The sequence below is a fragment of the Eucyclogobius newberryi genome, unplaced genomic scaffold (assembly GCF_026437365.1).
Source record: "Eucyclogobius newberryi isolate DKJ021-1_F unplaced genomic scaffold, fEucNew1.0.hap1 SCAF_50, whole genome shotgun sequence".
Lineage (NCBI taxonomy): Eukaryota > Metazoa > Chordata > Actinopteri > Gobiiformes > Gobiidae > Eucyclogobius > Eucyclogobius newberryi.
In genome coordinates this window covers 217108-236541 of record NW_027316168.1, presented here as the reverse complement: position 1 = coordinate 236541, position 19434 = coordinate 217108, and the positions used below count along the sequence as shown (strand labels likewise).

Below are 19434 nucleotides of genomic sequence, written 5' to 3'. Positions count from 1 at the left end.
CCACTTGCTCGGTCAAAATTGGGATATCTCAATGAAAAACTTCTTTTTTTTGACGGGTGAAAAAGTGTGAAAATGCTCACAGCACCTGGTATTCCCAGGCGGTGTTCCATCCAAGTACTAACAAGGCCCAACCCCGCTTGGCTTCCGAGATCAAACGAGATCGGGCTGTTCCAGGGTGGTATGGCCGTGAGCGAAATGTTCCAGGTCAAAACGGCCTTTTTTATATCAAACACTGTCTTTTCGTGAAGAGTACCTTCACGCCACTTGCTCGGTCAAAATTGGGATATCTCAATGAAAAACTTCTTTTTTTTTTTTTTTTTGACAGGTGAAAAAGTGTGAAAATGCTCACAGCACCTGGTATTCCCAGGCGGTCTCCCATCCAAGTACTAACAAGGCCCAACCCTGCTTGGCTTCCGAGATCAGACGAGATCGGGCTGGTCCAGGGTGGTATGGCCGTGAGCGAAATGTTCCAGGTCAAAACTCGTATAAATGGCTTTTTTTGCATCAAACACTGTCTTTTCGTGAAGAGTACCTTCACGCCACTTGCTCGGTCAAAATTGGGATATCTCAATGAAAAACTTCTTTTTTTTTTTTTTTTTTTTTTTTGACAGGTGAAAAAGTGTGAAAATGCTCACAGCACCTGGTATTCCCAGGCGGTCTCCCATCCAAGTACTAACCAGGCCCAACCCTGCTTGGCTTCCGAGATCAGACGAGATCGGGCTGGTCCAGGCTGGTATGGCCGTGAGCGAAATGTTCCAGGTCAAAACGGCCTTTTTTATATCAAACACTGTCTTTTCGTGAAGAGTACCTTCACGCCACTTGCTCGGTCAAAATTGGGATATCTCAATGAAAAACTTCTTTTTTTTTTTTTTTTTTGACAGGTGAAAAAGTGTGAAAATGCTCACAGCACCTGGTATTCCCAGGCGGTCTCCCATCCAAGTACTAACCAGGCCCAACCCTGCTTGGCTTCCGAGATCAGACGAGATCGGGCTGGTCCAGGCTGGTATGGCCGTGAGCGAAATGTTCCAGGTCAAAACGGCCTTTTTTATATCAAACACTGTCTTTTCGTGAAGAGTACCTTCACGCCACTTGCTCGGTCAAAATTGGGATATCTCAATGAAAAACTTCTTTTTTTTTTTTTTTTTTTTTTTTGACAGGTGAAAAAGTGTGAAAATGCTCACAGCACCTGGTATTCCCAGGCGGTCTCCCATCCAAGTACTAACCAGGCCCAACCCTGCTTGGCTTCCGAGATCAGACGAGATCGGGCTGGTCCAGGCTGGTATGGCCGTGAGCGAAATGTTCCAGGTCAAAACGGCCTTTTTTATATCAAACACTGTCTTTTCGTGAAGAGTACCTTCACGCCACTTGCTCGGTCAAAATTGGGATATCTCAATGAAAAACTTCTTTTTTTTTTTTTTTTTTTTTTTGACAGGTGAAAAAGTGTGAAAATGCTCACAGCACCTGGGTATTCCCAGGCGGTCTCCCATCCAAGTACTAACCAGGCCCAACCCTGCTTGGCTTCCGAGATCAGACGAGATCGGGCTGGTCCAGGCTGGTATGGCCGTGAGCGAAATGTTCCAGGTCAAAACGGCCTTTTTTATATCAAACACTGTCTTTTCGTGAAGAGTACCTTCACGCCACTTGCTCGGTCAAAATTGGGATATCTCAATGAAAAACTTCTTTTTTTTTTTTTTTTTTGACAGGTGAAAAAGTGTGAAAATGCTCACAGCACCTGGTATTCCCAGGCGGTCTCCCATCCAAGTACTAACCAGGCCCAACCCTGCTTGGCTTCCGAGATCAGACGAGATCGGGCTGGTCCAGGCTGGTATGGCCGTGAGCGAAATGTTCCAGGTCAAAACGGCCTTTTTTATATCAAACACTGTCTTTTCGTGAAGAGTACCTTCACGCCACTTGCTCGGTCAAAATTGGGATATCTCAATGAAAAACTTCTTTTTTTTTTTTTTTTTTTTTTTGACAGGTGAAAAAGTGTGAAAATGCTCACAGCACCTGGTATTCCCAGGCGGTCTCCCATCCAAGTACTAACCAGGCCCAACCCTGCTTGGCTTCCGAGATCAGACGAGATCGGGCTGGTCCAGGCTGGTATGGCCGTGAGCGAAATGTTCCAGGTCAAAACGGCCTTTTTTATATCAAACACTGTCTTTTCGTGAAGAGTACCTTCACGCCACTTGCTCGGTCAAAATTGGGATATCTCAATGAAAAACTTCTTTTTTTTTTTTTTTTTTTTTTTGACAGGTGAAAAAGTGTGAAAATGCTCACAGCACCTGGTATTCCCAGGCGGTCTCCCATCCAAGTACTAACCAGGCCCAACCCTGCTTGGCTTCCGAGATCAGACGAGATCGGGCTGGTCCAGGCTGGTATGGCCGTGAGCGAAATGTTCCAGGTCAAAACGGCCTTTTTTATATCAAACACTGTCTTTTCGTGAAGAGTACCTTCACGCCACTTGCTCGGTCAAAATTGGGATATCTCAATGAAAAACTTCTTTTTTTTTTTTTTTTTTTTTTTGACAGGTGAAAAAGTGTGAAAATGCTCACAGCACCTGGTATTCCCAGGCGGTCTCCCATCCAAGTACTAACCAGGCCCAACCCTGCTTGGCTTCCGAGATCAGACGAGATCGGGCTGGTCCAGGCTGGTATGGCCGTGAGCGAAATGTTCCAGGTCAAAACGGCCTTTTTTATATCAAACACTGTCTTTTCGTGAAGAGTACCTTCACGCCACTTGCTCGGTCAAAATTGGGATATCTCAATGAAAAACTTCTTTTTTTTGACGGGTGAAAAAGTGTGAAAATGCTCACAGCACCTGGTATTCCCAGGCGGTGTTCCATCCAAGTACTAACAAGGCCCAACCCCGCTTGGCTTCCGAGATCAAACGAGATCGGGCTGTTCCAGGGTGGTATGGCCGTGAGCGAAATGTTCCAGGTCAAAACTCGTATAAATGGCTTTTTTTGCATCAAACACTGTTTTTTCGTGAAGAGTACCTTCACGCCACTTGCTCGGTCAAAATTGGGATATCTCAATGAAAAACTTCTTTTTTTTTTTTTTTTTTTTTTTTGACAGGTGAAAAAGTGTGAAAATGCTCACAGCACCTGGTATTCCCAGGCGGTCTCCCATCCAAGTACTAACCAGGCCCAACCCTGCTTGGCTTCCGAGATCAGACGAGATCGGGCTGGTCCAGGGTGGTATGGCCGTGAGCGAAATGTTCCAGGTCAAAACGGCCTTTTTTATATCAAACACTGTCTTTTCGTGAAGAGTACCTTCACGCCACTTGCTCGGTCAAAATTGGGATATCTCAATGAAAAACTTCTTTTTTTTTTTTTTTTTTGACAGGTGAAAAAGTGTGAAAATGCTCACAGCACCTGGTATTCCCAGGCGGTCTCCCATCCAAGTACTAACCAGGCCCAACCCTGCTTGGCTTCCGAGATCAGACGAGATCGGGCTGGTCCAGGGTGGTATGGCCGTGAGCGAAATGTTCCAGGTCAAAACGGCCTTTTTTATATCAAACACTGTCTTTTCGTGAAGAGTACCTTCACGCCACTTGCTCGGTCAAAATTGGGATATCTCAATGAAAAACTTCTTTTTTTTTTTTTTTTTGACAGGTGAAAAAGTGTGAAAATGCTCACAGCACCTGGTATTCCCAGGCGGTCTCCCATCCAAGTACTAACCAGGCCCAACCCTGCTTGGCTTCCGAGATCAGACGAGATCGGGCTGGTCCAGGCTGGTATGGCCGTGAGCGAAATGTTCCAGGTCAAAACGGCCTTTTTTATATCAAACACTGTCTTTTCGTGAAGAGTACCTTCACGCCACTTGCTCGGTCAAAATTGGGATATCTCAATGAAAAACTTCTTTTTTTTTTTTTTTTTGACAGGTGAAAAAGTGTGAAAATGCTCACAGCACCTGGTATTCCCAGGCGGTCTCCCATCCAAGTACTAACCAGGCCCAACCCTGCTTGGCTTCCGAGATCAGACGAGATCGGGCTGGTCCAGGCTGGTATGGCCGTGAGCGAAATGTTCCAGGTCAAAACGGCCTTTTTTATATCAAACACTGTCTTTTCGTGAAGAGTACCTTCACGCCACTTGCTCGGTCAAAATTGGGATATCTCAATGAAAAACTTCTTTTTTTTGACGGGTGAAAAAGTGTGAAAATGCTCACAGCACCTGGTATTCCCAGGCGGTCTCCCATCCAAGTACTAACCAGGCCCAACCCTGCTTGGCTTCCGAGATCAGACGAGATCGGGCTGGTCCAGGGTGGTATGGCCGTGAGCGAAATGTTCCAGGTCAAAACGGCCTTTTTTATATCAAACACTGTCTTTTCGTGAAGAGTACCTTCACGCCACTTGCTCGGTCAAAATTGGGATATCTCAATGAAAAACTTCTTTTTTTTTTTTTTTTTTGACAGGTGAAAAAGTGTGAAAATGCTCACAGCACCTGGTATTCCCAGGCGGTCTCCCATCCAAGTACTAACCAGGCCCAACCCTGCTTGGCTTCCGAGATCAGACGAGATCGGGCTGGTCCAGGGTGGTATGGCCGTGAGCGAAATGTTCCAGGTCAAAACGGCCTTTTTTATATCAAACACTGTCTTTTCGTGAAGAGTACCTTCACGCCACTTGCTCGGTCAAAATTGGGATATCTCAATGAAAAACTTCTTTTTTTTTTTTTTTTTTGACAGGTGAAAAAGTGTGAAAATGCTCACAGCACCTGGTATTCCCAGGCGGTCTCCCATCCAAGTACTAACCAGGCCCAACCCTGCTTGGCTTCCGAGATCAGACGAGATCGGGCTGGTCCAGGCTGGTATGGCCGTGAGCGAAATGTTCCAGGTCAAAACGGCCTTTTTTATATCAAACACTGTCTTTTCGTGAAGAGTACCTTCACGCCACTTGCTCGGTCAAAATTGGGATATCTCAATGAAAAACTTCTTTTTTTTTTTTTTTTTTGACAGGTGAAAAAGTGTGAAAATGCTCACAGCACCTGGTATTCCCAGGCGGTCTCCCATCCAAGTACTAACCAGGCCCAACCCTGCTTGGCTTCCGAGATCAGACGAGATCGGGCTGGTCCAGGCTGGTATGGCCGTGAGCGAAATGTTCCAGGTCAAAACGGCCTTTTTTATATCAAACACTGTCTTTTCGTGAAGAGTACCTTCACGCCACTTGCTCGGTCAAAATTGGGATATCTCAATGAAAAACTTCTTTTTTTTTTTTTTTTTTTTTTTGACAGGTGAAAAAGTGTGAAAATGCTCACAGCACCTGGTATTCCCAGGCGGTCTCCCATCCAAGTACTAACCAGGCCCAACCCTGCTTGGCTTCCGAGATCAGACGAGATCGGGCTGGTCCAGGCTGGTATGGCCGTGAGCGAAATGTTCCAGGTCAAAACGGCCTTTTTTATATCAAACACTGTCTTTTCGTGAAGAGTACCTTCACGCCACTTGCTCGGTCAAAATTGGGATATCTCAATGAAAAACTTCTTTTTTTTTTTTTTTTTTTTTTTGACAGGTGAAAAAGTGTGAAAATGCTCACAGCACCTGGTATTCCCAGGCGGTCTCCCATCCAAGTACTAACCAGGCCCAACCCTGCTTGGCTTCCGAGATCAGACGAGATCGGGCTGGTCCAGGCTGGTATGGCCGTGAGCGAAATGTTCCAGGTCAAAACGGCCTTTTTTATATCAAACACTGTCTTTTCGTGAAGAGTACCTTCACGCCACTTGCTCGGTCAAAATTGGGATATCTCAATGAAAAACTTCTTTTTTTTGACGGGTGAAAAAGTGTGAAAATGCTCACAGCACCTGGTATTCCCAGGCGGTGTTCCATCCAAGTACTAACAAGGCCCAACCCCGCTTGGCTTCCGAGATCAAACGAGATCGGGCTGTTCCAGGGTGGTATGGCCGTGAGCGAAATGTTCCAGGTCAAAACTCGTATAAATGGCTTTTTTTGCATCAAACACTGTCTTTTCGTGAAGAGTACCTTCACGCCACTTGCTCGGTCAAAATTGGGATATCTCAATGAAAAACTTCTTTTTTTTTTTTTTTTTTTTTTTTTGACAGGTGAAAAAGTGTGAAAATGCTCACAGCACCTGGTATTCCCAGGCGGTCTCCCATCCAAGTACTAACCAGGCCCAACCCTGCTTGGCTTCCGAGATCAGACGAGATCGGGCTGGTCCAGGGTGGTATGGCCGTGAGCGAAATGTTCCAGGTCAAAACGGCCTTTTTTATATCAAACACTGTCTTTTCGTGAAGAGTACCTTCACGCCACTTGCTCGGTCAAAATTGGGATATCTCAATGAAAAACTTCTTTTTTTTTTTTTTTTTTGACAGGTGAAAAAGTGTGAAAATGCTCACAGCACCTGGTATTCCCAGGCGGTCTCCCATCCAAGTACTAACCAGGCCCAACCCTGCTTGGCTTCCGAGATCAGACGAGATCGGGCTGGTCCAGGGTGGTATGGCCGTGAGCGAAATGTTCCAGGTCAAAACGGCCTTTTTTATATCAAACACTGTCTTTTCGTGAAGAGTACCTTCACGCCACTTGCTCGGTCAAAATTGGGATATCTCAATGAAAAACTTCTTTTTTTTTTTTTTTTTTGACAGGTGAAAAAGTGTGAAAATGGTCACAGCACCTGGTATTCCCAGGCGGTCTCCCATCCAAGTACTAACCAGGCCCAACCCTGCTTGGCTTCCGAGATCAGACGAGATCGGGCTGGTCCAGGCTGGTATGGCCGTGAGCGAAATGTTCCAGGTCAAAACGGCCTTTTTTATATCAAACACTGTCTTTTCGTGAAGAGTACCTTCACGCCACTTGCTCGGTCAAAATTGGGATATCTCAATGAAAAACTTCTTTTTTTTTTTTTTTTTTGACAGGTGAAAAAGTGTGAAAATGCTCACAGCACCTGGTATTCCCAGGCGGTCTCCCATCCAAGTACTAACCAGGCCCAACCCTGCTTGGCTTCCGAGATCAGACGAGATCGGGCTGGTCCAGGGTGGTATGGCCGTGAGCGAAATGTTCCAGGTCAAAACGGCCTTTTTTATATCAAACACTGTCTTTTCGTGAAGAGTACCTTCACGCCACTTGCTCGGTCAAAATTGGGATATCTCAATGAAAAACTTCTTTTTTTTTTTTTTTTTTGACAGGTGAAAAAGTGTGAAAATGGTCACAGCACCTGGTATTCCCAGGCGGTCTCCCATCCAAGTACTAACCAGGCCCAACCCTGCTTGGCTTCCGAGATCAGACGAGATCGGGCTGGTCCAGGCTGGTATGGCCGTGAGCGAAATGTTCCAGGTCAAAACGGCCTTTTTTATATCAAACACTGTCTTTTCGTGAAGAGTACCTTCACGCCACTTGCTCGGTCAAAATTGGGATATCTCAATGAAAAACTTCTTTTTTTTTTTTTTTTTTTTTTTTGACAGGTGAAAAAGTGTGAAAATGCTCACAGCACCTGGTATTCCCAGGCGGTCTCCCATCCAAGTACTAACCAGGCCCAACCCTGCTTGGCTTCCGAGATCAGACGAGATCGGGCAGGTCCAGGGTGGTATGGCCGTGAGCGAAATGTTCCAGGTCAAAACGGCCTTTTTTATATCAAACACTGTCTTTTCGTGAAGAGTACCTTCACGCCACTTGCTCGGTCAAAATTGGGATATCTCAATGAAAAACTTCTTTTTTTTTTTTTTTTTTTTTTTTGACAGGTGAAAAAGTGTGAAAATGCTCACAGCACCTGGTATTCCCAGGCGGTCTCCCATCCAAGTACTAACCAGGCCCAACCCTGCTTGGCTTCCGAGATCAGACGAGATCGGGCAGGTCCAGGGTGGTATGGCCGTGAGCGAAATGTTCCAGGTCAAAACGGCCTTTTTTATATCAAACACTGTCTTTTCGTGAAGAGTACCTTCACGCCACTTGCTCGGTCAAAATTGGGATATCTCAATGAAAAACTTCTTTTTTTTTTTTTTTTTTTTTTTGACAGGTGAAAAAGTGTGAAAATGCTCACAGCACCTGGTATTCCCAGGCGGTCTCCCATCCAAGTACTAACCAGGCCCAACCCTGCTTGGCTTCCGAGATCAGACGAGATCGGGCTGGTCCAGGCTGGTATGGCCGTGAGCGAAATGTTCCAGGTCAAAACGGCCTTTTTTATATCAAACACTGTCTTTTCGTGAAGAGTACCTTCACGCCACTTGCTCGGTCAAAATTGGGATATCTCAATGAAAAACTTCTTTTTTTTTTTTTTTTTTTTTTTGACGACAGGTGAAAAAGTGTGAAAATGCTCACAGCACCTGGTATTCCCAGGCGGTCTCCCATCCAAGTACTAACCAGGCCCAACCCTGCTTGGCGTCCGAGATCAGACGAGATCGGGCTGGTCCAGGCTGGTATGGCCGTGAGCGAAATGTTCCAGGTCAAAACGGCCTTTTTTATATCAAACACTGTCTTTTCGTGAAGAGTACCTTCACGCCACTTGCTCGGTCAAAATTGGGATATCTCAATGAAAAACTTCTTTTTTTTTTTTTTTTTTTTTTTTGACAGGTGAAAAAGTGTGAAAATGCTCACAGCACCTGGTATTCCCAGGCGGTCTCCCATCCAAGTACTAACCAGGCCCAACCCTGCTTGGCTTCCGAGATCAGACGAGATCGGGCTGGTCCAGGGTGGTATGGCCGTGAGCGAAATGTTCCAGGTCAAAACGGCCTTTTTTATATCAAACACTGTCTTTTCGTGAAGAGTACCTTCACGCCACTTGCTCGGTCAAAATTGGGATATCTCAATGAAAAACTTCTTTTTTTTGACGGGTGAAAAAGTGTGAAAATGCTCACAGCACCTGGTATTCCCAGGCGGTGTTCCATCCAAGTACTAACAAGGCCCAACCCCGCTTGGCTTCCGAGATCAAACGAGATCGGGCTGTTCCAGGGTGGTATGGCCGTGAGCGAAATGTTCCAGGTCAAAACTCGTATAAATGGCTTTTTTTGCATCAAACACTGTCTTTTCGTGAAGAGTACCTTCACGCCACTTGCTCGGTCAAAATTGGGATATCTCAATGAAAAACTTCTTTTTTTTTTTTTTTTTTTTTTTTGACAGGTGAAAAAGTGTGAAAATGCTCACAGCACCTGGTATTCCCAGGCGGTCTCCCATCCAAGTACTAACCAGGCCCAACCCTGCTTGGCTTCCGAGATCAGACGAGATCGGGCTGGTCCAGGGTGGTATGGCCGTGAGCGAAATGTTCCAGGTCAAAACGGCCTTTTTTATATCAAACACTGTCTTTTCGTGAAGAGTACCTTCACGCCACTTGCTCGGTCAAAATTGGGATATCTCAATGAAAAACTTCTTTTTTTTTTTTTTTTTTGACAGGTGAAAAAGTGTGAAAATGCTCACAGCACCTGGTATTCCCAGGCGGTCTCCCATCCAAGTACTAACCAGGCCCAACCCTGCTTGGCTTCCGAGATCAGACGAGATCGGGCTGGTCCAGGGTGGTATGGCCGTGAGCGAAATGTTCCAGGTCAAAACGGCCTTTTTTATATCAAACACTGTCTTTTCGTGAAGAGTACCTTCACGCCACTTGCTCGGTCAAAATTGGGATATCTCAATGAAAAACTTCTTTTTTTTTTTTTTTTTTGACAGGTGAAAAAGTGTGAAAATGCTCACAGCACCTGGTATTCCCAGGCGGTCTCCCATCCAAGTACTAACCAGGCCCAACCCTGCTTGGCTTCCGAGATCAGACGAGATCGGGCTGGTCCAGGCTGGTATGGCCGTGAGCGAAATGTTCCAGGTCAAAACGGCCTTTTTTATATCAAACACTGTCTTTTCGTGAAGAGTACCTTCACGCCACTTGCTCGGTCAAAATTGGGATATCTCAATGAAAAACTTCTTTTTTTTTTTTTTTTTTGACAGGTGAAAAAGTGTGAAAATGCTCACAGCACCTGGTATTCCCAGGCGGTCTCCCATCCAAGTACTAACCAGGCCCAACCCTGCTTGGCTTCCGAGATCAGACGAGATCGGGCTGGTCCAGGCTGGTATGGCCGTGAGCGAAATGTTCCAGGTCAAAACGGCCTTTTTTATATCAAACACTGTCTTTTCGTGAAGAGTACCTTCACGCCACTTGCTCGGTCAAAATTGGGATATCTCAATGAAAAACTTCTTTTTTTTTTTTTTTTTTTTTTTGACAGGTGAAAAAGTGTGAAAATGCTCACAGCACCTGGTATTCCCAGGCGGTCTCCCATCCAAGTACTAACCAGGCCCAACCCTGCTTGGCTTCCGAGATCAGACGAGATCGGGCTGGTCCAGGGTGGTATGGCCGTGAGCGAAATGTTCCAGGTCAAAACGGCCTTTTTTATATCAAACACTGTCTTTTCGTGAAGAGTACCTTCACGCCACTTGCTCGGTCAAAATTGGGATATCTCAATGAAAAACTTCTTTTTTTTTTTTTTTTTTGACAGGTGAAAAAGTGTGAAAATGCTCACAGCACCTGGTATTCCCAGGCGGTCTCCCATCCAAGTACTAACCAGGCCCAACCCTGCTTGGCTTCCGAGATCAGACGAGATCGGGCTGGTCCAGGCTGGTATGGCCGTGAGCGAAATGTTCCAGGTCAAAACGGCCTTTTTTATATCAAACACTGTCTTTTCGTGAAGAGTACCTTCACGCCACTTGCTCGGTCAAAATTGGGATATCTCAATGAAAAACTTCTTTTTTTTTTTTTTTTTTTTTTTGACAGGTGAAAAAGTGTGAAAATGCTCACAGCACCTGGTATTCCCAGGCGGTCTCCCATCCAAGTACTAACCAGGCCCAACCCTGCTTGGCTTCCGAGATCAGACGAGATCGGGCTGGTCCAGGCTGGTATGGCCGTGAGCGAAATGTTCCAGGTCAAAACGGCCTTTTTTATATCAAACACTGTCTTTTCGTGAAGAGTACCTTCACGCCACTTGCTCGGTCAAAATTGGGATATCTCAATGAAAAACTTCTTTTTTTTTTTTTTTTTTGACAGGTGAAAAAGTGTGAAAATGCTCACAGCACCTGGTATTCCCAGGCGGTCTCCCATCCAAGTACTAACCAGGCCCAACCCTGCTTGGCTTCCGAGATCAGACGAGATCGGGCTGGTCCAGGGTGGTATGGCCGTGAGCGAAATGTTCCAGGTCAAAACGGCCTTTTTTATATCAAACACTGTCTTTTCGTGAAGAGTACCTTCACGCCACTTGCTCGGTCAAAATTGGGATATCTCAATGAAAAACTTCTTTTTTTTTTTTTTTTTTGACAGGTGAAAAAGTGTGAAAATGCTCACAGCACCTGGTATTCCCAGGCGGTCTCCCATCCAAGTACTAACCAGGCCCAACCCTGCTTGGCTTCCGAGATCAGACGAGATCGGGCTGGTCCAGGGTGGTATGGCCGTGAGCGAAATGTTCCAGGTCAAAACGGCCTTTTTTATATCAAACACTGTCTTTTCGTGAAGAGTACCTTCACGCCACTTGCTCGGTCAAAATTGGGATATCTCAATGAAAAACTTCTTTTTTTTTTTTTTTTTTGACAGGTGAAAAAGTGTGAAAATGCTCACAGCACCTGGTATTCCCAGGCGGTCTCCCATCCAAGTACTAACCAGGCCCAACCCTGCTTGGCTTCCGAGATCAGACGAGATCGGGCTGGTCCAGGCTGGTATGGCCGTGAGCGAAATGTTCCAGGTCAAAACGGCCTTTTTTATATCAAACACTGTCTTTTCGTGAAGAGTACCTTCACGCCACTTGCTCGGTCAAAATTGGGATATCTCAATGAAAAACTTCTTTTTTTTTTTTTTTTTTTTTTTGACAGGTGAAAAAGTGTGAAAATGCTCACAGCACCTGGTATTCCCAGGCGGTCTCCCATCCAAGTACTAACCAGGCCCAACCCTGCTTGGCTTCCGAGATCAGACGAGATCGGGCTGGTCCAGGCTGGTATGGCCGTGAGCGAAATGTTCCAGGTCAAAACGGCCTTTTTTATATCAAACACTGTCTTTTCGTGAAGAGTACCTTCACGCCACTTGCTCGGTCAAAATTGGGATATCTCAATGAAAAACTTCTTTTTTTTTTTTTTTTTTGACAGGTGAAAAAGTGTGAAAATGCTCACAGCACCTGGTATTCCCAGGCGGTCTCCCATCCAAGTACTAACCAGGCCCAACCCTGCTTGGCTTCCGAGATCAGACGAGATCGGGCTGGTCCAGGGTGGTATGGCCGTGAGCGAAATGTTCCAGGTCAAAACGGCCTTTTTTATATCAAACACTGTCTTTTCGTGAAGAGTACCTTCACGCCACTTGCTCGGTCAAAATTGGGATATCTCAATGAAAAACTTCTTTTTTTTTTTTTTTTTTGACAGGTGAAAAAGTGTGAAAATGCTCACAGCACCTGGTATTCCCAGGCGGTCTCCCATCCAAGTACTAACCAGGCCCAACCCTGCTTGGCTTCCGAGATCAGACGAGATCGGGCTGGTCCAGGGTGGTATGGCCGTGAGCGAAATGTTCCAGGTCAAAACGGCCTTTTTTATATCAAACACTGTCTTTTCGTGAAGAGTACCTTCACGCCACTTGCTCGGTCAAAATTGGGATATCTCAATGAAAAACTTCTTTTTTTTTTTTTTTTTTGACAGGTGAAAAAGTGTGAAAATGCTCACAGCACCTGGTATTCCCAGGCGGTCTCCCATCCAAGTACTAACCAGGCCCAACCCTGCTTGGCTTCCGAGATCAGACGAGATCGGGCTGGTCCAGGCTGGTATGGCCGTGAGCGAAATGTTCCAGGTCAAAACGGCCTTTTTTATATCAAACACTGTCTTTTCGTGAAGAGTACCTTCACGCCACTTGCTCGGTCAAAATTGGGATATCTCAATGAAAAACTTCTTTTTTTTTTTTTTTTTTGACAGGTGAAAAAGTGTGAAAATGCTCACAGCACCTGGTATTCCCAGGCGGTCTCCCATCCAAGTACTAACCAGGCCCAACCCTGCTTGGCTTCCGAGATCAGACGAGATCGGGCTGGTCCAGGCTGGTATGGCCGTGAGCGAAATGTTCCAGGTCAAAACGGCCTTTTTTATATCAAACACTGTCTTTTCGTGAAGAGTACCTTCACGCCACTTGCTCGGTCAAAATTGGGATATCTCAATGAAAAACTTCTTTTTTTTTTTTTTTTTTTTTTTGACAGGTGAAAAAGTGTGAAAATGCTCACAGCACCTGGTATTCCCAGGCGGTCTCCCATCCAAGTACTAACCAGGCCCAACCCTGCTTGGCTTCCGAGATCAGACGAGATCGGGCTGGTCCAGGGTGGTATGGCCGTGAGCGAAATGTTCCAGGTCAAAACGGCCTTTTTTATATCAAACACTGTCTTTTCGTGAAGAGTACCTTCACGCCACTTGCTCGGTCAAAATTGGGATATCTCAATGAAAAACTTCTTTTTTTTTTTTTTTTTTGACAGGTGAAAAAGTGTGAAAATGCTCACAGCACCTGGTATTCCCAGGCGGTCTCCCATCCAAGTACTAACCAGGCCCAACCCTGCTTGGCTTCCGAGATCAGACGAGATCGGGCTGGTCCAGGCTGGTATGGCCGTGAGCGAAATGTTCCAGGTCAAAACGGCCTTTTTTATATCAAACACTGTCTTTTCGTGAAGAGTACCTTCACGCCACTTGCTCGGTCAAAATTGGGATATCTCAATGAAAAACTTCTTTTTTTTTTTTTTTTTTTTTTTGACAGGTGAAAAAGTGTGAAAATGCTCACAGCACCTGGTATTCCCAGGCGGTCTCCCATCCAAGTACTAACCAGGCCCAACCCTGCTTGGCTTCCGAGATCAGACGAGATCGGGCTGGTCCAGGCTGGTATGGCCGTGAGCGAAATGTTCCAGGTCAAAACGGCCTTTTTTATATCAAACACTGTCTTTTCGTGAAGAGTACCTTCACGCCACTTGCTCGGTCAAAATTGGGATATCTCAATGAAAAACTTCTTTTTTTTTTTTTTTTTTGACAGGTGAAAAAGTGTGAAAATGCTCACAGCACCTGGTATTCCCAGGCGGTCTCCCATCCAAGTACTAACCAGGCCCAACCCTGCTTGGCTTCCGAGATCAGACGAGATCGGGCTGGTCCAGGGTGGTATGGCCGTGAGCGAAATGTTCCAGGTCAAAACGGCCTTTTTTATATCAAACACTGTCTTTTCGTGAAGAGTACCTTCACGCCACTTGCTCGGTCAAAATTGGGATATCTCAATGAAAAACTTCTTTTTTTTTTTTTTTTTTGACAGGTGAAAAAGTGTGAAAATGCTCACAGCACCTGGTATTCCCAGGCGGTCTCCCATCCAAGTACTAACCAGACCCAACCCTGCTTGGCTTCCGAGATCAGACGAGATCGGGCTGGTCCAGGCTGGTATGGCCGTGAGCGAAATGTTCCAGGTCAAAACGGCCTTTTTTATATCAAACACTGTCTTTTCGTGAAGAGTACCTTCACGCCACTTGCTCGGTCAAAATTGGGATATCTCAATGAAAAACTTCTTTTTTTTTTTTGACGGGTGAAAAAGTGTGAAAATGCTCACAGCACCTGGTATTCCCAGGCGGTGTTCCATCCAAGTACTAACAAGGCCCAACCCCGCTTGGCTTCCGAGATCAAACGAGATCGGGCTGTTCCAGGGTGGTATGGCCGTGAGCGAAATGTTCCAGGTCAAAACTCGTATAAATGGCTTTTTTTGCATCAAACACTGTCTTTTCGTGAAGAGTACCTTCACGCCACTTGCTCGGTCAAAATTGGGATATCTCAATGAAAAACTTCTTTTTTTTTTTTTTTTTTTTTTTTTGACAGGTGAAAAAGTGTGAAAATGCTCACAGCACCTGGTATTCCCAGGCGGTCTCCCATCCAAGTACTAACCAGGCCCAACCCTGCTTGGCTTCCGAGATCAGACGAGATCGGGCTGGTCCAGGGTGGTATGGCCGTGAGCGAAATGTTCCAGGTCAAAACGGCCTTTTTTATATCAAACACTGTCTTTTCGTGAAGAGTACCTTCACGCCACTTGCTCGGTCAAAATTGGGATATCTCAATGAAAAACTTCTTTTTTTTTTTTTTTTTTTTTTTTGACAGGTGAAAAAGTGTGAAAATGCTCACAGCACCTGGTATTCCCAGGCGGTCTCCCATCCAAGTACTAACCAGGCCCAACCCTGCTTGGCTTCCGAGATCAGACGAGATCGGGCTGGTCCAGGCTGGTATGGCCGTGAGCGAAATGTTCCAGGTCAAAACGGCCTTTTTTATATCAAACACTGTCTTTTCGTGAAGAGTACCTTCACGCCACTTGCTCGGTCAAAATTGGGATATCTCAATGAAAAACTTCTTTTTTTTGACGGGTGAAAAAGTGTGAAAATGCTCACAGCACCTGGTATTCCCAGGCGGTGTTCCATCCAAGTACTAACAAGGCCCAACCCCGCTTGGCTTCCGAGATCAGACGAGATCGGGCTGGTCCAGGGTGGTATGGCCGTGAGCGAAATGTTCCAGGTCAAAACTCGTATAAATGGCTTTTTTTGCATCAAACACTGTCTTTTCGTGAAGAGTACCTTCACGCCACTTGCTCGGTCAAAATTGGGATATCTCAATGAAAAACTTCTTTTTTTTTTTTTTTTTTTTTTTTTGACAGGTGAAAAAGTGTGAAAATGCTCACAGCACCTGGTATTCCCAGGCGGTCTCCCATCCAAGTACTAACCAGGCCCAACCCTGCTTGGCTTCCGAGATCAGACGAGATCGGGCTGGTCTTTTTTTTTTTATCTTTTATTATCAAAAACATCTTAAAACAAGTATTTACATATATTTACATGAATGTACAGACATACATGACACACAAGGGCAAGGGAATGGGATACACAAGGGCAAGGGGAGACGAGACAAAAAATTACAGAAAATCAAACACACAATCATTCTCGAAACATTCTTCAGTGATGGGGGGTGATGCCGGGGTCAGAAGAGGATGTCCAGGTTTCCAGAGGGTGTGAGGTGGATCAGGGTGTTGTGGGGGACGAGGTGGGTGATGAACCGGTGCTCTGCTGCCATGTGGAGGTGTCGGAGGTGTGCGGCCAAGAGTCCTTTGAAGATGGGCCAGGGTGCTGCTGTTTTATTGTCACGGAGATGGATGTTCCTGTTGAGATATAATGTGTACCGGGCTATGGAGAGGGTTAGTCGGGCGAGATGGGTGTTGGCTCCAGAGCGACTCTGTCCGGGACCAAAGAGGAGGAGCCAGGGCTCCTGGTCGTCCCCTCCTAGGGCCGCCGGCGGTGGGAGCCTCCAGGACAGCCTCCGAGCGAGGAGGTCCTGCAGTCGGGACCAGAACGGGCGGACGGCCGGGCAGGTGTACAGCATGTGCTCCAGGGTCTCGGGGGGTCCGTGGCACACGGGGCAGTCCGCAGCGTAGCTGTCGGGAAGAAATGCGTGCAGTGCTGCGGATGTAAAGACGATCCTGTGTCTAAATCTGAAGTCAAAATGACCTACGTTATGTGGGGTGTACCAATTAAAGATGTTGGCCCAGATGGTTGCGATGGTGCGTGCGGGGAATGTTAATGACCATTTGTGTTCCGAGGCGGGACGCCCGAGCACTCCCGGCAACAACAACTGATACAGGATGCGGGTGGGTAGGTCTGTGAAAATCCTAAACCTCCCCGTGCTAACAAATACATTAAAATTCAACTTACCTGTCGTGCTCCCCATTTGGCCCAAAGTGCTTCCCCAATGCCTGACCAGATTCCTGTTAAAAATACTTACCATACCACTAATATACTTTCTCCTAAACACTTTACCTGCTAACCTAAAACACTTCCCTATGTAATCTACACTAAAATTACCTTTCACGTCAAATACCTTACCTACATATTCCAGCCCAGCCTCCTCCATCGCCCCACTGATCATGCACTCGCGCTTCCCGGGGGGAGCGGAGAGCAAGTCAGGGTTATGACGGAGGGGCATGTGCGCGAGACCCTCACCGCTGTCTGGAACCGCCACAGTCAGGGGCCTGAAAGTCCTCCACGCCTCCAAGAGTTCCCTCTCGAAGGGGGGGAGGCCCTCCAGGACCGAAACAGGGGGCAACAAACACAAATTATAAACACCAAACTTACCTAGACTATTAACAAACTCACCTATATAATCCTTCCATGGAGCATCTACCTCAACGTCTAGAAATTTCCGAATTGTTTTCAGCCTGAAGGCCTTCTTCCTTAACTCTAAATCTGCTAACTTTAAACCTCCCTGATCGTACTCACCTATCATAACCTTATGTGCAATAAAGCCCCTCTCACGATTCCACAAAAAGTGGTTTATCACTAACCTTAATTTGTTAGCATAGACCCCCGGCAGGCCGTACACGGAGAGTGCATGGTTCAACATGGACATGCACAAAGAATTTACAACTAAGACTTTACCTTTTAATGTCAGATTACGACGTCTCCAAAAATTCAAGCGCGCTGTAATTTTCTCGCACAAAGGCGACCAAAGTGCAGTACGACACGCCTCCTCGTCTCTGCCCAGGGGGACGCCGAGGACCTTGTAGGAGTCCCCCGCCTCCCGGAGCTGGACAGGGAGAGGAACAGGCGTGACGCTGCCGCAAAATTTAACCGTGGTTTTATCGAAATTGATTTTGGCCCCTGAAGCGAGGCCGTAAACATTGAGCACGTGGAGAGAGGCGTTCAGGCTCTCCACGTCTCGGAGGATCAGATTCGTGTCATCTGCGTACTGAAAAATTTTGACTTCCCTACCCGCAGGCGTGGTCAGTCCCCTCACCGCCGCGTCCGCCCTCAACATGGCCGCCAAAGGCTCAGCGGCGATGCTGTAGAGGAGCGACGAGAGGGGACAGCCCTGCCTGACTGATCTTTTTAAGGGGAAAGAGTCAGTTAGAAACCCGTTGACTTTGACCTTACTGACCGCAAAGGAATAGATGAGCTGTAGCCAATTAACAAACCGTTCGCCGAAACCTAACTTACCTAATACAGTCCAGAGGAATGAATGCTCAACTCTGTCGAACGCCTTGTTAAAGTCTACACTGACGTGAATACCACCGGTCGCGTGCATCTGCCGAAGGAGATATCTCAGAGACAAAACTGTGTCTGAGATGTCCCTCCCGGGGACGCTGTAGGCCTGCGAGGGGTGTATGACGGATCCAATCACACGCTTTAACCTACCTGCTAATACCTTTGCTAAAATTTTATAGTCTACGTTCAAAAGGCTAATGGGCCTGTAGTTGGCGAGGCTGCTCCTGTCGCCCTTCTTAAAAAGCAGAGTGACGACACTCATCGCAAAACCATCGCCAACTCTACTCTCACTCTCAAAATCCTGATATAATAGGAGTAGGATCGGAGCTAACCTGGAAGCGAAACGCTTGAAAAACTCACAGGTTAGTCCGTCCTCTCCGGGGCTTTTCCCTGTATTTAAACTCTTGACTGCAGCCTCTATCTCCATGAGAGACAGAGGCGCGTCGCACAGCTCCCTATCCTCCCTGCTCAGTGTGCGCTCCAGAGCACCTACAGCCTGGTCTAAAGCCTGCTCTGCCACTCCGTCTGAACTAAAAAGCCTACTATAGAAATCCTGCGCTGTCTCTAAAACCTCACTTACCTCGGAAACAATCTTACCTGTCTTATCTATCAACTTATCTATGTGCATCTTTCCCTGTGTAGCCTTCTCACAGCCGAAGAAGAACGCTGTCGAGCGTTCTCCTTCGACTGTGTGTCTGGCTTTTGCCCTCAAAATTGCACCCTGACACCTACTTACCTCCAGCTGCTCCAGCTCAGCGCGCACCACCAGGTACTCTGGATCCACAGGGCCAGTGGTGGAAGCTGCGCCCTGGTCCAGGACCTGCAGGCGCTGGCGGAGAGCGGTCTCCCTCCTGGTCGACAGCCACGCCTTGTGTTTGCTGTAATTGACACAGAGCTTTTTAATGCGTGTTTTTGCCGTCGGCCACCAATCGACCACGCTGTCGATCAGCTCCAGCTCCATGTCAAATACATCAAACAAAAAGTCCATTTTCCTACAAAAAGTTTCATCACCGAGGATGGAGCTGTTTAGGACCCACAGTCCTCCATTCCTCGGTGATGAAACTAACCCAAAATAAATATCTAAAGTGGAGTGATCACTCAAGCCTGACCACTTGTAGGAAGCACCACTGACTCTCTGTGCCAGGTCTGAGGAGGCAAAACAGAGGTCAATGCGGGACTGCTTCAGGACGCCCTGGACGACCTGCCGCCTGGAGAAATCCTTCAGGAAGGGGTGGACGAACCGCCACACCTCCGTCAGGTTCCTGCTGGCGGCTTCTTCCAACAGGGCTGTCCTGGCAGTGCTGTTTTTAAAAGAGTTGTTAATGCCGATGTCTGTCTTGCAAAGTGTTGTATTAAAGTCACCGATTATGATTGTATTGTCGTTCGCAAAGCGAAATATTTTTTTGAAGAATTGCCTCCTCAGACCATCATTGTTCGGGGCGTAGATGTTAATTAGTCTGAACTTCACTGTGTCC

The 19434-nt window shown here is 46.6% G+C and overlaps 51 non-coding genes and 6 pseudogenes across 51 annotated transcripts; all 57 read right to left on the bottom strand.

Moving 5' to 3' along the window:
• Window positions 1-73: 73 nt before the first annotated feature.
• LOC140382710 (5S ribosomal RNA) lies at window positions 74-192 on the bottom strand (annotated as a pseudogene).
• A 150-nt stretch (window positions 193-342) lies between these two features.
• Window positions 343-461, bottom strand: LOC140382420 (5S ribosomal RNA). Its single transcript, XR_011931842.1, has one exon. It is a non-coding gene; the product is annotated as a 5S ribosomal RNA (ribosomal RNA).
• Window positions 462-628: 167 nt separating this feature from the next.
• LOC140382285 (5S ribosomal RNA) lies at window positions 629-747 on the bottom strand. Its single transcript, XR_011931721.1, has one exon. It is a non-coding gene; the product is annotated as a 5S ribosomal RNA (ribosomal RNA).
• A 151-nt stretch (window positions 748-898) lies between these two features.
• Window positions 899-1017, bottom strand: LOC140382284 (5S ribosomal RNA). Its single transcript, XR_011931720.1, has one exon. It is a non-coding gene; the product is annotated as a 5S ribosomal RNA (ribosomal RNA).
• A 157-nt stretch (window positions 1018-1174) lies between these two features.
• LOC140382283 (5S ribosomal RNA) lies at window positions 1175-1293 on the bottom strand. The gene has a single exon (XR_011931719.1). It is a non-coding gene; the product is annotated as a 5S ribosomal RNA (ribosomal RNA).
• A 156-nt stretch (window positions 1294-1449) lies between these two features.
• LOC140382635 (5S ribosomal RNA) lies at window positions 1450-1569 on the bottom strand. Its single transcript, XR_011932042.1, has one exon. It is a non-coding gene; the product is annotated as a 5S ribosomal RNA (ribosomal RNA).
• Window positions 1570-1720: 151 nt separating this feature from the next.
• Window positions 1721-1839, bottom strand: LOC140382282 (5S ribosomal RNA). Its single transcript, XR_011931718.1, has one exon. It is a non-coding gene; the product is annotated as a 5S ribosomal RNA (ribosomal RNA).
• A 156-nt stretch (window positions 1840-1995) lies between these two features.
• LOC140382281 (5S ribosomal RNA) lies at window positions 1996-2114 on the bottom strand. The gene has a single exon (XR_011931717.1). It is a non-coding gene; the product is annotated as a 5S ribosomal RNA (ribosomal RNA).
• A 156-nt stretch (window positions 2115-2270) lies between these two features.
• LOC140382280 (5S ribosomal RNA) lies at window positions 2271-2389 on the bottom strand. Its single transcript, XR_011931716.1, has one exon. It is a non-coding gene; the product is annotated as a 5S ribosomal RNA (ribosomal RNA).
• Window positions 2390-2545: 156 nt separating this feature from the next.
• LOC140382279 (5S ribosomal RNA) lies at window positions 2546-2664 on the bottom strand. The gene has a single exon (XR_011931715.1). It is a non-coding gene; the product is annotated as a 5S ribosomal RNA (ribosomal RNA).
• Window positions 2665-2805: 141 nt separating this feature from the next.
• Window positions 2806-2924, bottom strand: LOC140382708 (5S ribosomal RNA; annotated as a pseudogene).
• Window positions 2925-3091: 167 nt separating this feature from the next.
• LOC140383238 (5S ribosomal RNA) lies at window positions 3092-3210 on the bottom strand. The gene has a single exon (XR_011932270.1). It is a non-coding gene; the product is annotated as a 5S ribosomal RNA (ribosomal RNA).
• Window positions 3211-3361: 151 nt separating this feature from the next.
• LOC140383237 (5S ribosomal RNA) lies at window positions 3362-3480 on the bottom strand. Its single transcript, XR_011932269.1, has one exon. It is a non-coding gene; the product is annotated as a 5S ribosomal RNA (ribosomal RNA).
• Window positions 3481-3630: 150 nt separating this feature from the next.
• LOC140382278 (5S ribosomal RNA) lies at window positions 3631-3749 on the bottom strand. The gene has a single exon (XR_011931714.1). It is a non-coding gene; the product is annotated as a 5S ribosomal RNA (ribosomal RNA).
• A 150-nt stretch (window positions 3750-3899) lies between these two features.
• Window positions 3900-4018, bottom strand: LOC140382277 (5S ribosomal RNA). The gene has a single exon (XR_011931713.1). It is a non-coding gene; the product is annotated as a 5S ribosomal RNA (ribosomal RNA).
• A 141-nt stretch (window positions 4019-4159) lies between these two features.
• On the bottom strand, window positions 4160-4278 carry LOC140383236 (5S ribosomal RNA). Its single transcript, XR_011932268.1, has one exon. It is a non-coding gene; the product is annotated as a 5S ribosomal RNA (ribosomal RNA).
• A 151-nt stretch (window positions 4279-4429) lies between these two features.
• Window positions 4430-4548, bottom strand: LOC140383235 (5S ribosomal RNA). The gene has a single exon (XR_011932267.1). It is a non-coding gene; the product is annotated as a 5S ribosomal RNA (ribosomal RNA).
• A 151-nt stretch (window positions 4549-4699) lies between these two features.
• LOC140382274 (5S ribosomal RNA) lies at window positions 4700-4818 on the bottom strand. Its single transcript, XR_011931711.1, has one exon. It is a non-coding gene; the product is annotated as a 5S ribosomal RNA (ribosomal RNA).
• A 151-nt stretch (window positions 4819-4969) lies between these two features.
• LOC140382273 (5S ribosomal RNA) lies at window positions 4970-5088 on the bottom strand. Its single transcript, XR_011931710.1, has one exon. It is a non-coding gene; the product is annotated as a 5S ribosomal RNA (ribosomal RNA).
• A 156-nt stretch (window positions 5089-5244) lies between these two features.
• On the bottom strand, window positions 5245-5363 carry LOC140382272 (5S ribosomal RNA). The gene has a single exon (XR_011931709.1). It is a non-coding gene; the product is annotated as a 5S ribosomal RNA (ribosomal RNA).
• Window positions 5364-5519: 156 nt separating this feature from the next.
• On the bottom strand, window positions 5520-5638 carry LOC140382271 (5S ribosomal RNA). The gene has a single exon (XR_011931708.1). It is a non-coding gene; the product is annotated as a 5S ribosomal RNA (ribosomal RNA).
• Window positions 5639-5779: 141 nt separating this feature from the next.
• On the bottom strand, window positions 5780-5898 carry LOC140382707 (5S ribosomal RNA; annotated as a pseudogene).
• Window positions 5899-6066: 168 nt separating this feature from the next.
• Window positions 6067-6185, bottom strand: LOC140383232 (5S ribosomal RNA). The gene has a single exon (XR_011932265.1). It is a non-coding gene; the product is annotated as a 5S ribosomal RNA (ribosomal RNA).
• A 151-nt stretch (window positions 6186-6336) lies between these two features.
• Window positions 6337-6455, bottom strand: LOC140383231 (5S ribosomal RNA). The gene has a single exon (XR_011932264.1). It is a non-coding gene; the product is annotated as a 5S ribosomal RNA (ribosomal RNA).
• A 151-nt stretch (window positions 6456-6606) lies between these two features.
• LOC140382630 (5S ribosomal RNA) lies at window positions 6607-6725 on the bottom strand. The gene has a single exon (XR_011932037.1). It is a non-coding gene; the product is annotated as a 5S ribosomal RNA (ribosomal RNA).
• A 151-nt stretch (window positions 6726-6876) lies between these two features.
• LOC140383230 (5S ribosomal RNA) lies at window positions 6877-6995 on the bottom strand. Its single transcript, XR_011932263.1, has one exon. It is a non-coding gene; the product is annotated as a 5S ribosomal RNA (ribosomal RNA).
• A 151-nt stretch (window positions 6996-7146) lies between these two features.
• On the bottom strand, window positions 7147-7265 carry LOC140382629 (5S ribosomal RNA). The gene has a single exon (XR_011932036.1). It is a non-coding gene; the product is annotated as a 5S ribosomal RNA (ribosomal RNA).
• Window positions 7266-7422: 157 nt separating this feature from the next.
• LOC140383075 (5S ribosomal RNA) lies at window positions 7423-7541 on the bottom strand. The gene has a single exon (XR_011932122.1). It is a non-coding gene; the product is annotated as a 5S ribosomal RNA (ribosomal RNA).
• A 157-nt stretch (window positions 7542-7698) lies between these two features.
• Window positions 7699-7817, bottom strand: LOC140383063 (5S ribosomal RNA). The gene has a single exon (XR_011932111.1). It is a non-coding gene; the product is annotated as a 5S ribosomal RNA (ribosomal RNA).
• A 156-nt stretch (window positions 7818-7973) lies between these two features.
• Window positions 7974-8092, bottom strand: LOC140382270 (5S ribosomal RNA). Its single transcript, XR_011931707.1, has one exon. It is a non-coding gene; the product is annotated as a 5S ribosomal RNA (ribosomal RNA).
• A 159-nt stretch (window positions 8093-8251) lies between these two features.
• LOC140382488 (5S ribosomal RNA) lies at window positions 8252-8370 on the bottom strand. Its single transcript, XR_011931904.1, has one exon. It is a non-coding gene; the product is annotated as a 5S ribosomal RNA (ribosomal RNA).
• A 157-nt stretch (window positions 8371-8527) lies between these two features.
• On the bottom strand, window positions 8528-8646 carry LOC140383229 (5S ribosomal RNA). Its single transcript, XR_011932262.1, has one exon. It is a non-coding gene; the product is annotated as a 5S ribosomal RNA (ribosomal RNA).
• Window positions 8647-8787: 141 nt separating this feature from the next.
• Window positions 8788-8906, bottom strand: LOC140382706 (5S ribosomal RNA; annotated as a pseudogene).
• A 167-nt stretch (window positions 8907-9073) lies between these two features.
• On the bottom strand, window positions 9074-9192 carry LOC140383228 (5S ribosomal RNA). Its single transcript, XR_011932261.1, has one exon. It is a non-coding gene; the product is annotated as a 5S ribosomal RNA (ribosomal RNA).
• Window positions 9193-9343: 151 nt separating this feature from the next.
• Window positions 9344-9462, bottom strand: LOC140383227 (5S ribosomal RNA). The gene has a single exon (XR_011932260.1). It is a non-coding gene; the product is annotated as a 5S ribosomal RNA (ribosomal RNA).
• A 151-nt stretch (window positions 9463-9613) lies between these two features.
• On the bottom strand, window positions 9614-9732 carry LOC140382269 (5S ribosomal RNA). Its single transcript, XR_011931706.1, has one exon. It is a non-coding gene; the product is annotated as a 5S ribosomal RNA (ribosomal RNA).
• A 151-nt stretch (window positions 9733-9883) lies between these two features.
• Window positions 9884-10002, bottom strand: LOC140382268 (5S ribosomal RNA). The gene has a single exon (XR_011931705.1). It is a non-coding gene; the product is annotated as a 5S ribosomal RNA (ribosomal RNA).
• A 156-nt stretch (window positions 10003-10158) lies between these two features.
• LOC140383226 (5S ribosomal RNA) lies at window positions 10159-10277 on the bottom strand. Its single transcript, XR_011932259.1, has one exon. It is a non-coding gene; the product is annotated as a 5S ribosomal RNA (ribosomal RNA).
• Window positions 10278-10428: 151 nt separating this feature from the next.
• On the bottom strand, window positions 10429-10547 carry LOC140382267 (5S ribosomal RNA). Its single transcript, XR_011931704.1, has one exon. It is a non-coding gene; the product is annotated as a 5S ribosomal RNA (ribosomal RNA).
• A 156-nt stretch (window positions 10548-10703) lies between these two features.
• LOC140382266 (5S ribosomal RNA) lies at window positions 10704-10822 on the bottom strand. Its single transcript, XR_011931703.1, has one exon. It is a non-coding gene; the product is annotated as a 5S ribosomal RNA (ribosomal RNA).
• Window positions 10823-10973: 151 nt separating this feature from the next.
• Window positions 10974-11092, bottom strand: LOC140383225 (5S ribosomal RNA). Its single transcript, XR_011932258.1, has one exon. It is a non-coding gene; the product is annotated as a 5S ribosomal RNA (ribosomal RNA).
• Window positions 11093-11243: 151 nt separating this feature from the next.
• Window positions 11244-11362, bottom strand: LOC140383224 (5S ribosomal RNA). Its single transcript, XR_011932257.1, has one exon. It is a non-coding gene; the product is annotated as a 5S ribosomal RNA (ribosomal RNA).
• Window positions 11363-11513: 151 nt separating this feature from the next.
• On the bottom strand, window positions 11514-11632 carry LOC140382265 (5S ribosomal RNA). The gene has a single exon (XR_011931702.1). It is a non-coding gene; the product is annotated as a 5S ribosomal RNA (ribosomal RNA).
• Window positions 11633-11788: 156 nt separating this feature from the next.
• On the bottom strand, window positions 11789-11907 carry LOC140382262 (5S ribosomal RNA). Its single transcript, XR_011931700.1, has one exon. It is a non-coding gene; the product is annotated as a 5S ribosomal RNA (ribosomal RNA).
• A 151-nt stretch (window positions 11908-12058) lies between these two features.
• LOC140383222 (5S ribosomal RNA) lies at window positions 12059-12177 on the bottom strand. Its single transcript, XR_011932256.1, has one exon. It is a non-coding gene; the product is annotated as a 5S ribosomal RNA (ribosomal RNA).
• A 151-nt stretch (window positions 12178-12328) lies between these two features.
• Window positions 12329-12447, bottom strand: LOC140383220 (5S ribosomal RNA). Its single transcript, XR_011932254.1, has one exon. It is a non-coding gene; the product is annotated as a 5S ribosomal RNA (ribosomal RNA).
• A 151-nt stretch (window positions 12448-12598) lies between these two features.
• LOC140382261 (5S ribosomal RNA) lies at window positions 12599-12717 on the bottom strand. The gene has a single exon (XR_011931699.1). It is a non-coding gene; the product is annotated as a 5S ribosomal RNA (ribosomal RNA).
• A 151-nt stretch (window positions 12718-12868) lies between these two features.
• On the bottom strand, window positions 12869-12987 carry LOC140382260 (5S ribosomal RNA). Its single transcript, XR_011931698.1, has one exon. It is a non-coding gene; the product is annotated as a 5S ribosomal RNA (ribosomal RNA).
• Window positions 12988-13143: 156 nt separating this feature from the next.
• Window positions 13144-13262, bottom strand: LOC140383219 (5S ribosomal RNA). The gene has a single exon (XR_011932253.1). It is a non-coding gene; the product is annotated as a 5S ribosomal RNA (ribosomal RNA).
• A 151-nt stretch (window positions 13263-13413) lies between these two features.
• On the bottom strand, window positions 13414-13532 carry LOC140382259 (5S ribosomal RNA). The gene has a single exon (XR_011931697.1). It is a non-coding gene; the product is annotated as a 5S ribosomal RNA (ribosomal RNA).
• A 156-nt stretch (window positions 13533-13688) lies between these two features.
• Window positions 13689-13807, bottom strand: LOC140382258 (5S ribosomal RNA). The gene has a single exon (XR_011931696.1). It is a non-coding gene; the product is annotated as a 5S ribosomal RNA (ribosomal RNA).
• A 151-nt stretch (window positions 13808-13958) lies between these two features.
• LOC140383218 (5S ribosomal RNA) lies at window positions 13959-14077 on the bottom strand. The gene has a single exon (XR_011932252.1). It is a non-coding gene; the product is annotated as a 5S ribosomal RNA (ribosomal RNA).
• Window positions 14078-14228: 151 nt separating this feature from the next.
• On the bottom strand, window positions 14229-14347 carry LOC140382627 (5S ribosomal RNA). Its single transcript, XR_011932034.1, has one exon. It is a non-coding gene; the product is annotated as a 5S ribosomal RNA (ribosomal RNA).
• A 145-nt stretch (window positions 14348-14492) lies between these two features.
• On the bottom strand, window positions 14493-14611 carry LOC140382705 (5S ribosomal RNA; annotated as a pseudogene).
• Window positions 14612-14779: 168 nt separating this feature from the next.
• LOC140383217 (5S ribosomal RNA) lies at window positions 14780-14898 on the bottom strand. The gene has a single exon (XR_011932251.1). It is a non-coding gene; the product is annotated as a 5S ribosomal RNA (ribosomal RNA).
• Window positions 14899-15055: 157 nt separating this feature from the next.
• Window positions 15056-15174, bottom strand: LOC140382257 (5S ribosomal RNA). Its single transcript, XR_011931695.1, has one exon. It is a non-coding gene; the product is annotated as a 5S ribosomal RNA (ribosomal RNA).
• Window positions 15175-15315: 141 nt separating this feature from the next.
• Window positions 15316-15434, bottom strand: LOC140382846 (5S ribosomal RNA; annotated as a pseudogene).
• Between the last annotated feature and the right edge of the window lie 4000 nt (window positions 15435-19434).